Consider the following 12,033-nt stretch of genomic DNA (forward strand, 5'->3'; position numbering starts at 1 on the left):
TTCTATATTCAAACTGTGAAATAGCCCAATCCTGCTTCTATATTCAAACTCTGAAATAGCCCAATCCTGCTTCTATATTCAAACAGCTGAATGGTCGACTCCTGTTTCTATATTCAAACAGCTGAATGGTCGACTCCTGTTTCTATATTCAAACAGCTGAATGGTCGACTCCTGTTTCTATACTCTTAGGTTTATCAATACATTGGAATCAAAGACAGGCTAATACATTTGAGACACTGATCAGCTATGATCTAAATGAATAATGATATACAGTTTGATGGGCTGAATGGCCTACTCCGGTTGCTGTAAATGTACCAGCCCCTTAAGCAGTGAGACAGGCAGTGGGCAGCACAATGAGTGTGAGTGAAAGACAGGGGAATGCTCACTGACTGTTACTAACCGACTGATCTATCTCGGAGTGAGTGTGGTCCGTTTGAAGGTCTGAATAAATTTTCTTGTGAAGGGAGTGTGAACAATGGTAATCACATCAGCCGCTCGATTCAATGGAAGGTTGTGGACATTGGCAGGTTTGTCTCAGACTGGTTTTCTTGTACCTTGTGAAGGACATTACACACTCAGTAAAACTGCCGCACAATGGGCTGGAATAGTTTTATTTGTTGTACGAGTGAATCTTCCATGTCATCGGTCACAGGTTGTCGGGTGCCTGGATCCTGATTTCTGATGGTTACTCAGTCCCACTCTCCGTCCCTCCTTGGAGTCCCAGACTGATTGTCTCACTCCCTGTCTGTGAGGTTACAGTTCATGCTTTGTTCTGTAACTGTATCAAACCGACATGTGAATAAGGAGCAGGAGGAGGCCACTCGGCCCCTCGAGCCTGCTCCACCATTCAGTAGGTTCATGGTTGAGGGAACCCCCCTCATGGCTAAGAGCTGCCTCAGGGAGATTGGTGCCAAATTCAAAACTGGTCAATGGACAAAAATAGAATTTCCCTGACATGTCCCTCATGAGACACTCACCTGAGTTGGGACATGTCCATCACCTCTATTCAAACTTCTTTTAAATTTTAAAATACCCTCATGTAACATCATCCCACCCGTGGATGGGGTTTTAGGCTTTATCTGAAGCCTGCCAGGGCTCCCGGTCTGCCCACCAACGTTAAGGTTGGACGGGCAGGTCCATGAATTAATTCGATGAGTTTTGAAATGGCCTCAATAGGCCGTTGACAGGTCGGGGGGGGTGCACAACTGATTCAGCTGCACCCCCGCCCACCTGAAAATGGAAATGAGGCGGGGGTGACACCAAGAGTTCTGCCCTATGTCATCCCGCGTCATTTTACATGTCAGTGTGAGGGCCCTGCCCCCGCCTCCCACTCACCGACCTCAATATCCTGGCCATAAGGTCCCACACGGGAGGTTGGTAAGTGAAATTAGAGCACATGGGATTTGGGGTAATATAAATGGGTCATTCTCAGGATGACAGGCTGTTTCTAGTGATGGTACCACAAGGGTCAGTGCTGGGACCACAGCTCTTCACAATCCAGATCAATGATTGGGATGTGGGGACCAATTGTAATATTTCCAAATTTGCTGATGACATAATACTAGGTGGGATTGTGAGTTGTGAGGAGGATGCAAGGAGGCTTCAAAAGGACTTGGACAGTCTAAGTGAATGGGCTAGAACATGGCAGATGGAATATAATGTGAGTAAGTGTGAGGTTATTCACTTTGGTAGGAAAAACAGAAAGGTAGACTATTTCTTAAATGGCGAGAGGTTGGGAAGTGCGGGTATCCAAAGGGACCTGGGCGTCCTTGTTCATGAGTCACTAAAAGCTAGTGTGCAGGTTCAACAAGCAATTAGGGAGGGAAATGTATGTTGGCCTTCATCGTGAGAGGATTTGAGTATCGGAGTGAAGGTGTCTTGCTGCAGTTATATAGAGCCTTGGTGAGACTGCACCTGGAGGATTGTGCACAGTTTTGGCCTCCTTATCTAAGGAGGCCAAAACCTTGCAGGTTCCAGCACTTCAGATGCAGGTCCAGGTACCTTTTCAATGAGTTGAGCGTTTCAGCCTCAACCACCAATTCGAGCAGTGAATTCCAGACACCCATCGCCCTCTGGGTGTAAATGTTTTTCCTCATGTCTTCTCTAATCTTTAACCAATCACCTTAAATCTATGCTCCTGGTAATTGTCCCCTCAGCTAGTGGAAACAGGTCTTTCCTCTCTACCCTATCTAGGCCCCTCATAATCTTGTTCACCTCAATCAGGTCACCCCTTAGCCTCCTCTGTTGTAAGGAAAACAACCCCAGCCTATCCAATCTCTCCTCATCGCTGCAATTTTCAAGCCTTGGCAGCATTTTTGTAAATATCCTCTGCACTCTCTCCAGAGCGATTCTGTCCTTCCTGTAATGTGGTGACCAGGACTGTACACAAAATTCCAGCTGTGGCCTAACCAGCGTTTTATACAGTTCCATCATTACATCTCTGCTTTTGTATTCAATACCTCACCCAATCAATGAAAGAATTCAATATCCTTTCTTGACCACCTTATCCACCTGTCCGGCCACCTCCAGGGACCTGTGGACATGCGCTCCAAGGTCTCTCACTTCCTCAACCCCTCTCAATAACTTCCCGTTTATTGAACATTCCCTCACTTTGTTTGCCCTTCCCAAATGCATTGCCCACACTGTTCCGGATTGAATTCCATTTGCCACTTCTCCGCCCACTCGACCAAACCATTGATATCAGTCTGGAGTTGACAGCTATCCTCTTCACTATCAACTACACAGCCAGCTTTTGTGTCATCCACAAATTTCCCAATCATGCCTCCCACATTTAAATCTAAATCATCAATATATACAACAAGCAGCAAGGGCCCCAGGACTGAACCCTGTGGAACACCACTGGAAACTGTTTTCCATTCACAAAAACATCCATCGACCATTACCCTTTGTTTCCTGTCACTGAGCCAATTTTGGATCCAACCTGCCCCCTTCCCCTGTATCCCATGGGATCTCACTTTCCTGACTGGTCTGCCACACGGGGCCTAGTCAAATGCCTTACTGAAATATATGTAGACAACATCCACTGCACTACCCTCATCAATCCTCCCTGTTACTTCCTCAAAAAACTCTATTAAGTTAGTAAGGCACGATCTTCTAACAAAACCATGCTGACTATCCCTGATCAATCTGTGTCTTTCTAAATGACAGGTTATCCTGTCTCTCAGAATTGTTTCCAATAATTTGCCTTCCACCGAAGTCAGACTGACCGGCCGACAATATTTTGGCCTATCCCTCACACCCTTTTTAAATAATTGTACAGCGTCTGCAGACATCCAATCCTCTGGGACCTCACCTGTATCTGGTGAGGATTGAAAAATGATGCTCAGAGCATCCTCTATTTCCTCCTTGGCTTCCTTCAACAGCCTGGGATACAGTCCATCCAGTCCTGGTGATTTATCCACCTTCAAGGGTGCTCCAGTACTTCCTCTCTCGCTATGCTTATTGTATCTAATGTTTCACACTCTTCTTCTTTATCTAGAATGTCTGCATCATCCTTCTCCTTAGTCAAGACAGAGACAAAGTACTCATTGAGAACCCTCCCCACATCTTCAGCGTCATCACACAAGTTACCACGTACGTTTCTGATAGGCCCAACCCTTTCCTTAGTTATTATCTTGCTCTTCATGAACTGGTAAAACACCTTAGGATTTTCTTTGATCTTACCTGCCAATATCCTCGCAGGGAAATTTGCTAGTGCTGTCGGGACTGGGGTTTAAACTAGATTGGCAGGAGGGCAAATTCAGAGCAGGGAGCGGGAGATGGAGAATTAGTGAGTGACTCTGAAAGACAGAAGCAGCACAGGTTGAAAACTGTACAGCGCAATAATTTTTGATTCATTTATGGGATTTTGACCCAGTGACAGTGAAGGAACGGCCGATATATTTCCAAGTCAGGATGGTGAGTGACTTGGAGGGGAACTTCCAGGTGGTGGTGTTCCCATCTATCTGCTGCCCTTGTCCTTCTAGATGGTAGCGGTCGTGGGTTTGGAAGGTGCTGTCTAAGGAGCCTTGGTGAATTCCTGAAGTGCATCTTGTAGATGGTACACACACTGTTGCTACTGTGTCGGTGGTGGAGGGAGTGAATGTTTGTGGTTGTGGTGCCAATCAAGTGGCTGCTTTGTCCTGGATGGTGTTGAGCTTCTTGGGTGTTGTGGGAGCTGCACTCATCCAGGCAAGTGGGGAGTATTCCATCACACTCCTGACTTGTGCCTTGCAGATGGTGGACAGGCTTTGGGGAGTCAGGAGGTGAGTTACTCACTGCAGGATTCCCAGCCTCTGACCTGCTCTTGTAGCCACAGTATTTATATGGCTAGTCCAGTTCAGTTTCTGGTCAATGGTAACCCCCAGGATGTTGATAGTGGGGCATTCAGTGATGGTAATGCCGTTTAACGTCAAGGGGCGATGGTTGGATTCTCTCTTGTTGGAGATGGTCATTGCCTAGCACTTGTGTGGTATGAATGTTACTTGCCACTTGTCAGCCCAAGCCTGGATATTGTCCAGGTCTTGCTGCATTTGGAGCTGGACTGCTTCAGTATGTGAGGAGTGGTGAATGGTGCTGAACTTTGTGCAATGAGTGATATTTCCCATTTGTCAATCACTAAATTACCTGCAAAGAGCCCGAGGATTTCCATTACTTTCCAATCAGAGTATTTGATCCTTGGTTCCAATGTATCTGGAGCCTCCTCTCTCTGTTCACAGCTCACAGTGGTGGGTTCTGAATATCACAATGATTCTGTAGAATAGAAAGTCTTCAATCTGTGCATTGAGAACACATTTCCAAATTCATTCTGAAATCAGATCTAAACACACCTTTAAACACACTGGAAGACAAAACATTTTTCTGGTCTCTGTCAGTGTAAGACTGCTTTCTGCTGATCAGAACAAGACCAAGGATTAGGTATTTTTGTCTAGTTTCACATTGTTATTGGCCCTTCAAATCAACCGTTAAACACCAGCTCGAATTTCATTCCCATCCCAATGTGACGTGCCATCAGCTTCCCAGAAATTTTACACGAGGAAGTGTAGTCACTGTAGTGATAATGGGAATCTCGGCATTCAATTTGCTCAAACAATTTTTGCTAATTACTTTAACTACTTCCACTCAACTCTGTGGAATTCAGGGTTTTAGATGATGCAGCAATATTCGCTCCATCTGTATATCTCCAGTATACCTCAGGAACTGGATACCATCAACTGGATTTACACACAAGACTCCCGCCTGTCTCATGGAATTCTTCAACGTGAAACTGAGGTTGATTCCCAGATGCTACAGACATGGAAAATAAACTGCACATTATTTTATTCCATCAATACACGTAGTGGAGAAATACTGTCCATGTGATTCTTGGGGTGTGGGCTTCGCTGGCTGGGCCAGCATTTATTGCCCATCCCTAGTTGCCCCTTGAGAAGGTGGTGGTGAGCTGCCTTCTTGAACCGCTGCAGTCCATGTGGTGTAGGTACACCCACAGTGCTGTTAGGGAGGGAGTTCCAGGATTTGGACCCAGCGACAGTGAAGGAACGGCGATATATTTCCAAGTCAGGATGGTGAGTCACTTGGAGGGGAGCTTCCAGGTGGTGGTGTTCCCATCTATCTGCTGCCCTTATCCTTCTAGATGGTAGTAGTCATGAGTTTGGAAGGTACTGTTGAAGGAGCCTTGGTGAATTCCTGAAGTGCATCTTGTAGTTGGTACACACTGCGCTACTGTGTGTCAGTGGTGGAGGGAGTGAATGTTTGTGGATGTGGTGCCAATCAAGTGGGGCTGCTTTGTCCTGGACGGTGCTGAGCTTCTTGAGTGTTGTGGGAGCTGCACTCATCCAGGCAAGTGGGGAGTATTCCATCACACTCCTGACTTGTGCCTTGTAGATGGTGGACAGGCTTTGGGGAGTCAGGAGGTGAGTTACTCACCACAGGATTCCCAGCCTCTGACCTGCTCTTGTAGCCACAGTATTCCATCGTGCTCCTGATGGAGGGAAGGTCATTAATGAAGAGGCTGAAGATGGTTGGGCCGAGGACACTACCCTGAGGAACTCCTGCAGTGATGTCCTGGAGTTGAGATGACTGACCTTCAACAACCACAACCATCTTCCTTTGTGCTAGGTGTGACTCCAACCAGCGGAGAGTTTTCCCCCTGATTCCCATTGACTCCAGTTTTGCCAGGGCTGCTCAGTTAAATGCTACATTGATGTTGAGGGCATTTATTCTCCCCTCACCTGTATCACAGAATTGCTGAGTTTTAACAGCACAAAAGGAGGCCATTCGGCCCATTGTGTCTGCACCAGCTTTCCAAATGAGCATTATGACCTAGTGTCACTGCCCTGCCTTTTCCCCATACTCCTGTACATTGTTTCTATTCAAATATTCATCTAATGTCCTCTTGAATGCCTCGATTGAACCTGCCTCCACCACACTTCCAGGCAGCGCATTCCAGACCCGAGCCACTCGCTGTGGGAAAAAGATTTTCTGACCTCACATTTGCTTCTTTTGCAAATCACTAAACCTGGGCCTCTCGTTCTTGATCCTTTTACGAGTGGGAACAGCTTCTCCCTATCTACTCTGTCCACCCCCTCATGATTTTGAACATCTCTATCAAATCTCCTCTCAGCTTCTTCTCTCCAAGGAGAACAGTCCCAACCTCTCCAATCTACCCTCATAGCTGAAATTTCTCATCCCTGGAACCATTCTTGTAAATCTCTTCTGCACTCTCTCCAATGTGTTCACATCCTTCCTATAATACGGTACCCAGAACTGTACACAATACTCCAGCTGAGATCTAACCAGTGTCTTATATAAATTCGGCATAACCTCCCTGCTCTTGTACTCTATGCCCATATTAATAAAGCCCAGGATACTATTTGCTTTATTAACTGCTCTCTCCACCTGTCCTGCCACCTTCAATGATCTATACACATATACACCCAGGTTTCTCTGCTCCTGCACACCCTTCAAAATTTCACCCCTTATTTTATATTGTCTCTCCATGTTCTTCCCACCAACATGCATCACCTCACACCCCGTGGTATTGTCACTGGGCTAGTAATCCAGAGAGCCACGGTAATGCTCTGGGGACCCGGGTATAAATCCACCACAACAGATGGTGGAATTTGAATTCAATGAAAATCTGGAATTAAAGTCTGATGGTGACCATGAAACCATTGTCGATTGTTGTAAAAACCCATCTGGTCACTAATGTCCTTAAGGGAAGGAAATCTGCTGTCCTTACTTGGTCTGGCCTACATGTGACTCCTGACCCACAGCAATGTGGTTGACTCTCAAATGCCCTCTGAACTAGGGGGCAACTAGGGATGGGTAATAAATGCTGGCCTGGACCAGCGACGCCCACATCCCATCAACAAAATAAAACTTCATCTGCCACCTATCTGCCCACTCCACCAACTTGTCTATGTCCTTTTGAAGTTCTACACTGTCCTCTTAGAAACATAGAAACTAGGAGCAGGAGTAGGCCATTCGGCCCTTCAAGCCTGCTCCCCCATTCATTATGATCATGGCTGATCATCCAACTCAATAACCTGCTCCCGCTTTCTCCCCATATCCTTTGATCCCTTTCACCCCAAGAGCTATATCTAACTCCTTCCTGAAAACATACAATGTTTTGGCCTCAACTACTTTCTGTGGTAGTGAATTCCACAGGCTCACCACTCTCTGGGTGAAGAAATTTCTCCTCATCTCAGTCCTAAATGGTCTATCCCATATCCTCAGACTGTGACTCCTGGTTCTGGACACCCCCACCATCGGGAACATCCTTCCTACATCTACCCTGTCTAGTCCTGTTAGAATTTTATAGGTTTCTATGAGATCCCCACTCATTCTTCTGAACTCCAGCGAATATAATCCTAATCGACACAATTTCTCCTCATAAGTCAGTCCCGCCATCCCAGGAATCAGTCTGGTAAACCTTCGCTGCACTCCCTCTATAGCAAGTACATCCTTCCTCAGATAAGGAGACCAAAACTGCACACAAGGCCCTGTACAATTGTAGCAAGACATCCCTGTTCCTGTACTCGAATCCTCTGGCTATGAAGGCCAACATACCATTTGCCTTCTTTACCGCCTGCTGCACCTGCATGCTTACCTTCAGCGACTGGTGTACGAGGACACCCAGGTCTCGTTGCACATTCCCCTCCCTCAATTTATAACCATTCAGATAATAATCTGCCTTCCTGTTTTTGCTACCAAAATGGATAGCCTCACATTTATCCACATTATACTGCATCTGCCATGCATTTGCCCACTCACTCAGCTTGTCCAAATCACACTGAAGCATCTCTGCATCCTCCTCACAGCTCACCCTCCCACCCAGCTTAGTGTCATCTGCAAATTTGGAGATATAACATTTAGTTCCCTCATCTAAATCATTAATATACATTGTGAATAGCTGGGGTCCCAGCACTGATCCCTGCGGTACCCCACTAGTCACTGCCTGCCATTCGGAAAAGGACCTGTTTATTCCTACTCTGTTTCCTGTCTGCCAACCAGTTTTCTCTCCATCTCAATACACTACCCCAATCCCGTGCGCTTTAATTTTACATGCAGTTCAACAACACTCCCAAGCTTCGTATCATCCACAAACTTTGAAACTGTTCCCTGGACACCAAGATCTAGATCATTAATACATATTAAGAAAAGCAAGGGTCCCAAACAAAGGGACCTTGGCATGTGTGTCCATAGATCTCTGAAGGCGGAGGGGCATGTTAGTGGGGTGGTGAAAAAGGCATATGGGACACTTGCCTTAATCAATCGAGGCATAGATTACAAAAGTAGGGAGGTCATGTTGGAGTTGTATAGAACCTTGGTGAGGCCACAGCTGGAGTACTGTGTGCAGTTCTGGTCGCCACATTATAGGAAGGATGTGATTGCACTGGAGGGGGTGCAGAGGAGATTCACCAGGATGTTGCCTGGGATGAAACATTTAAGTTATGAAGAGAGGTTGGATAGACTTGGGTTGTTTTCGTTGGAGCAGAGAAGACTGAGGGGCGACCTGATCGAGGTGTACAAGATTATGAGGGGCATGGACAGGGTGCATAGGGAGCAGCTGTTCCCCTTAGTTGAAGGGTCAGTCACAAGGGGACATAAGTTCAAGGTGAGGGGCAGGAGGTTTAGGGGGGATGTGAGGAAAAACTTTTTTACCCAGAGGGTGGTGACAGTCTGGAATGCACTGCCTGGGAGGGTGGTGGAGGCGGGTTGCCTCACATCCTTTAAAAAGTACCTGGATGAGCACTTGGCACATCATAACATTCAAGGCTATGGGCCAAGTGCTGGTAAATGGGATTGGGTAGGTAGGTCAGGTGTTTCTCACGTGTCGGTGCAGACTCGATGGGCCAATTGCGTTTCTTAATGAGGTAACAGAAAGGGTTGATAAGAACAGAAGAAATAGGAGCGGGAGTAGACCATCCTCCACCATTCACAATGATCACAGCTGATCTTGGGCTTCAACTCCACATTCCCGCCCACTCCCCATCTCTGTCCATGTCTATCGCAGCCCCAAATATATTTCACATTGGAAAATCCACAACCCTCTGGGGTGGAGAATTCCAAAGATTCACAAACCCTTTGAGTGAAGAAATTTCTCCTCATCTCAGTCCTAAATGATCGGCCCCTTATCCTGAGACCGAGCCCCCGTGTTTTAGATTCTCCAACCAGGGGAAACAACCTCAGAACACTGGTCTTAGGAACAGGAGGAGGCCATTCAGCCCTTCGAACCTGCTCCACCATTCAATATGATCATGGCTGATGAGATTGTGGTCTTAAATCTACTTTCCTGTCTGCCCCCCAAGAACCCTTGACTCTCTTGTCTGTCAAAAACCTGTCTAACTCAGCCTTGAATATATTCAATGACCCAGCCCCCAGCGCTCTATGGGGAAGAGAATTCCACAGACTCTCGACCCTCAGAGAGAAGGAAAAATCTCCTGATGTCAGTCTTAAAAGGGAGATCTCTTATTCTTAAACTGTGTTCCCTGGTTCTAGTCTCCCCCACAAGAGTTTACATTCTCCCCCCCACCTCTCCGATATCTACCCTATCAAATCGCTTCAGGATCTTATATATTACAATAAGGTCACCTCTCATTCTTCTAAACTCCAGTGGGTATAGGCCCAGCCTGTTCAACCTTTCCTCATAAGATAAACCCCTCATCCCAGGAATCAGTTTTCTCTGACACAATTACATATTTTTTTCCAAATAAGGAGACCAAAACTGTACACAGTATTCCAGAAGTGGTCTTGTGGGTCTGTGGAACTCTCCTTCCCAGAGAGCAGTGTGTGGGGGGCAGGGTCATTGAATGTTTTTAAGGATGAGTTAGAAAGATTCTTGATTGATCCGGGAGTCAAGGGTTATTGGGGGAAGACAGGAAAATGGAACTGAGGCAGCTCGAGGGGCCGAATGGCCTACTCCTGCTCCCAATTTAGTATGTAGCATTTTTTTATGAACTTGTTGCGCTATTAAAAAGTACAATAAATGTTCTAGTGTCAGCAAAATGGCAGGAAATGTTCACACAGCAAGGCTCATCAAACAGTAATAAGATGAATGGCCAGATCATCTGCTTTGATGTAGATTGTAGGATAATTGTTAGATTTAGACACTCCAGCCTTTCCTCAAACACTGCCATGGGCTCTTGTCAGTGTGTCAGAGAGCACAGGGGGAGCCCATGTTCAACACTTTGTCCGTAAGGATGCAAAACTGTTGCTTTTTTGTACCACAATCCAGTGTGAGCCTCCATTTTGTGTTGAATTGTTTGTGGTGGGGAGGTGGACCCATCACTTCCCTGACTGTGAGAGAGCTGCACTCTGAGCAGTGCCTGTGAATAATGCTCGATACAGCTGACAGCAGCTCACTGAACAGCAGGAAGATGGCTGGCGATAGATTGGAACCATCCTGGATAACTCTATGGGTCCCATTAGAGGGAAAAAAACCTAAGCTGGAGCTGAAAGACTGAACACAGTCTCTCTCTCTCTTGCACACACACTGGGGCCTCTCCAACTCTGTGCAATGGACAAAGTAAGACTCAACTTCAATTCCCAATTATTTTCTCTTCAATCTCACCATTTCTGGGTCAAACAGGATTTTATACAGAACCAAATCTCACAATATTGAGAGTGTTTACACAATATTGAGAGTGTTTCCACAATAATGAGTGTTTCCACAATATTGAGGGTGTTTACACAATATTGCGGGTGTTTACACAATATTGAGAGTGTTTCCACAATATTTAGGGTGTTTACACAATATTGAGGGTGTTTACACAATATTGAGGGTGTTTGCACAATATTGAGAGTGTTTACACAATAATGAGAGTGTTTATACAATATTGAGGGTGTTTACACAATAATGAGAGTGTTTACACAATATTGAGGGTGTTTACACAATAATGAGAGTGTTTACACAATAATGAGAGTGTTTAAACAATAATGAGAGTGTTTAAACAATATTGAGAGTGTTGACACAATATTGAGTTTGTTTACACAATATTGAGGATGTTTGCACAATATTGAGAGTTTACACAATAATGAGTGTTTACACAATATTGAGTTTGTTTACACAATATTGAGGATGTTTGCACAATATTGAGAGAGTTTACACAATAATGAGTGTTTACACAATATTGAGAGTGTTTACACAATATTGAGAGTGTTTACACAATATTGAGTTTGTTTACACAATATTGAGAGTTTACACAATAATGAGTGTTTACACAATATTGAGTTTGTTTACACAATATTGAGGATGTTTGCACAATATTGAGAGAGTTTACACAATAATGAGTGTTTACACAATATTGAGAGTGTTTACACAATATTGAGTTTGTTTACACAATATTGAGAGAGTTTACACAATAATGAGTATTTACACAATAATGAGATTGCTCACACAATAATGAGAGTGTTTACACAATAATGAGTGTTTACACAATATTGAGAGTATTTACACAATATTGAGAGTGTTTACACAATGAGAGTGTTTAAACAATAATGAGAGTGTTTACACAATATTGAGAGTGTTTA

Source organism: Cetorhinus maximus, chromosome 21, assembly GCF_964194155.1.
Source record: "Cetorhinus maximus chromosome 21, sCetMax3.hap1.1, whole genome shotgun sequence".
Lineage (NCBI taxonomy): Eukaryota > Metazoa > Chordata > Chondrichthyes > Lamniformes > Cetorhinidae > Cetorhinus > Cetorhinus maximus.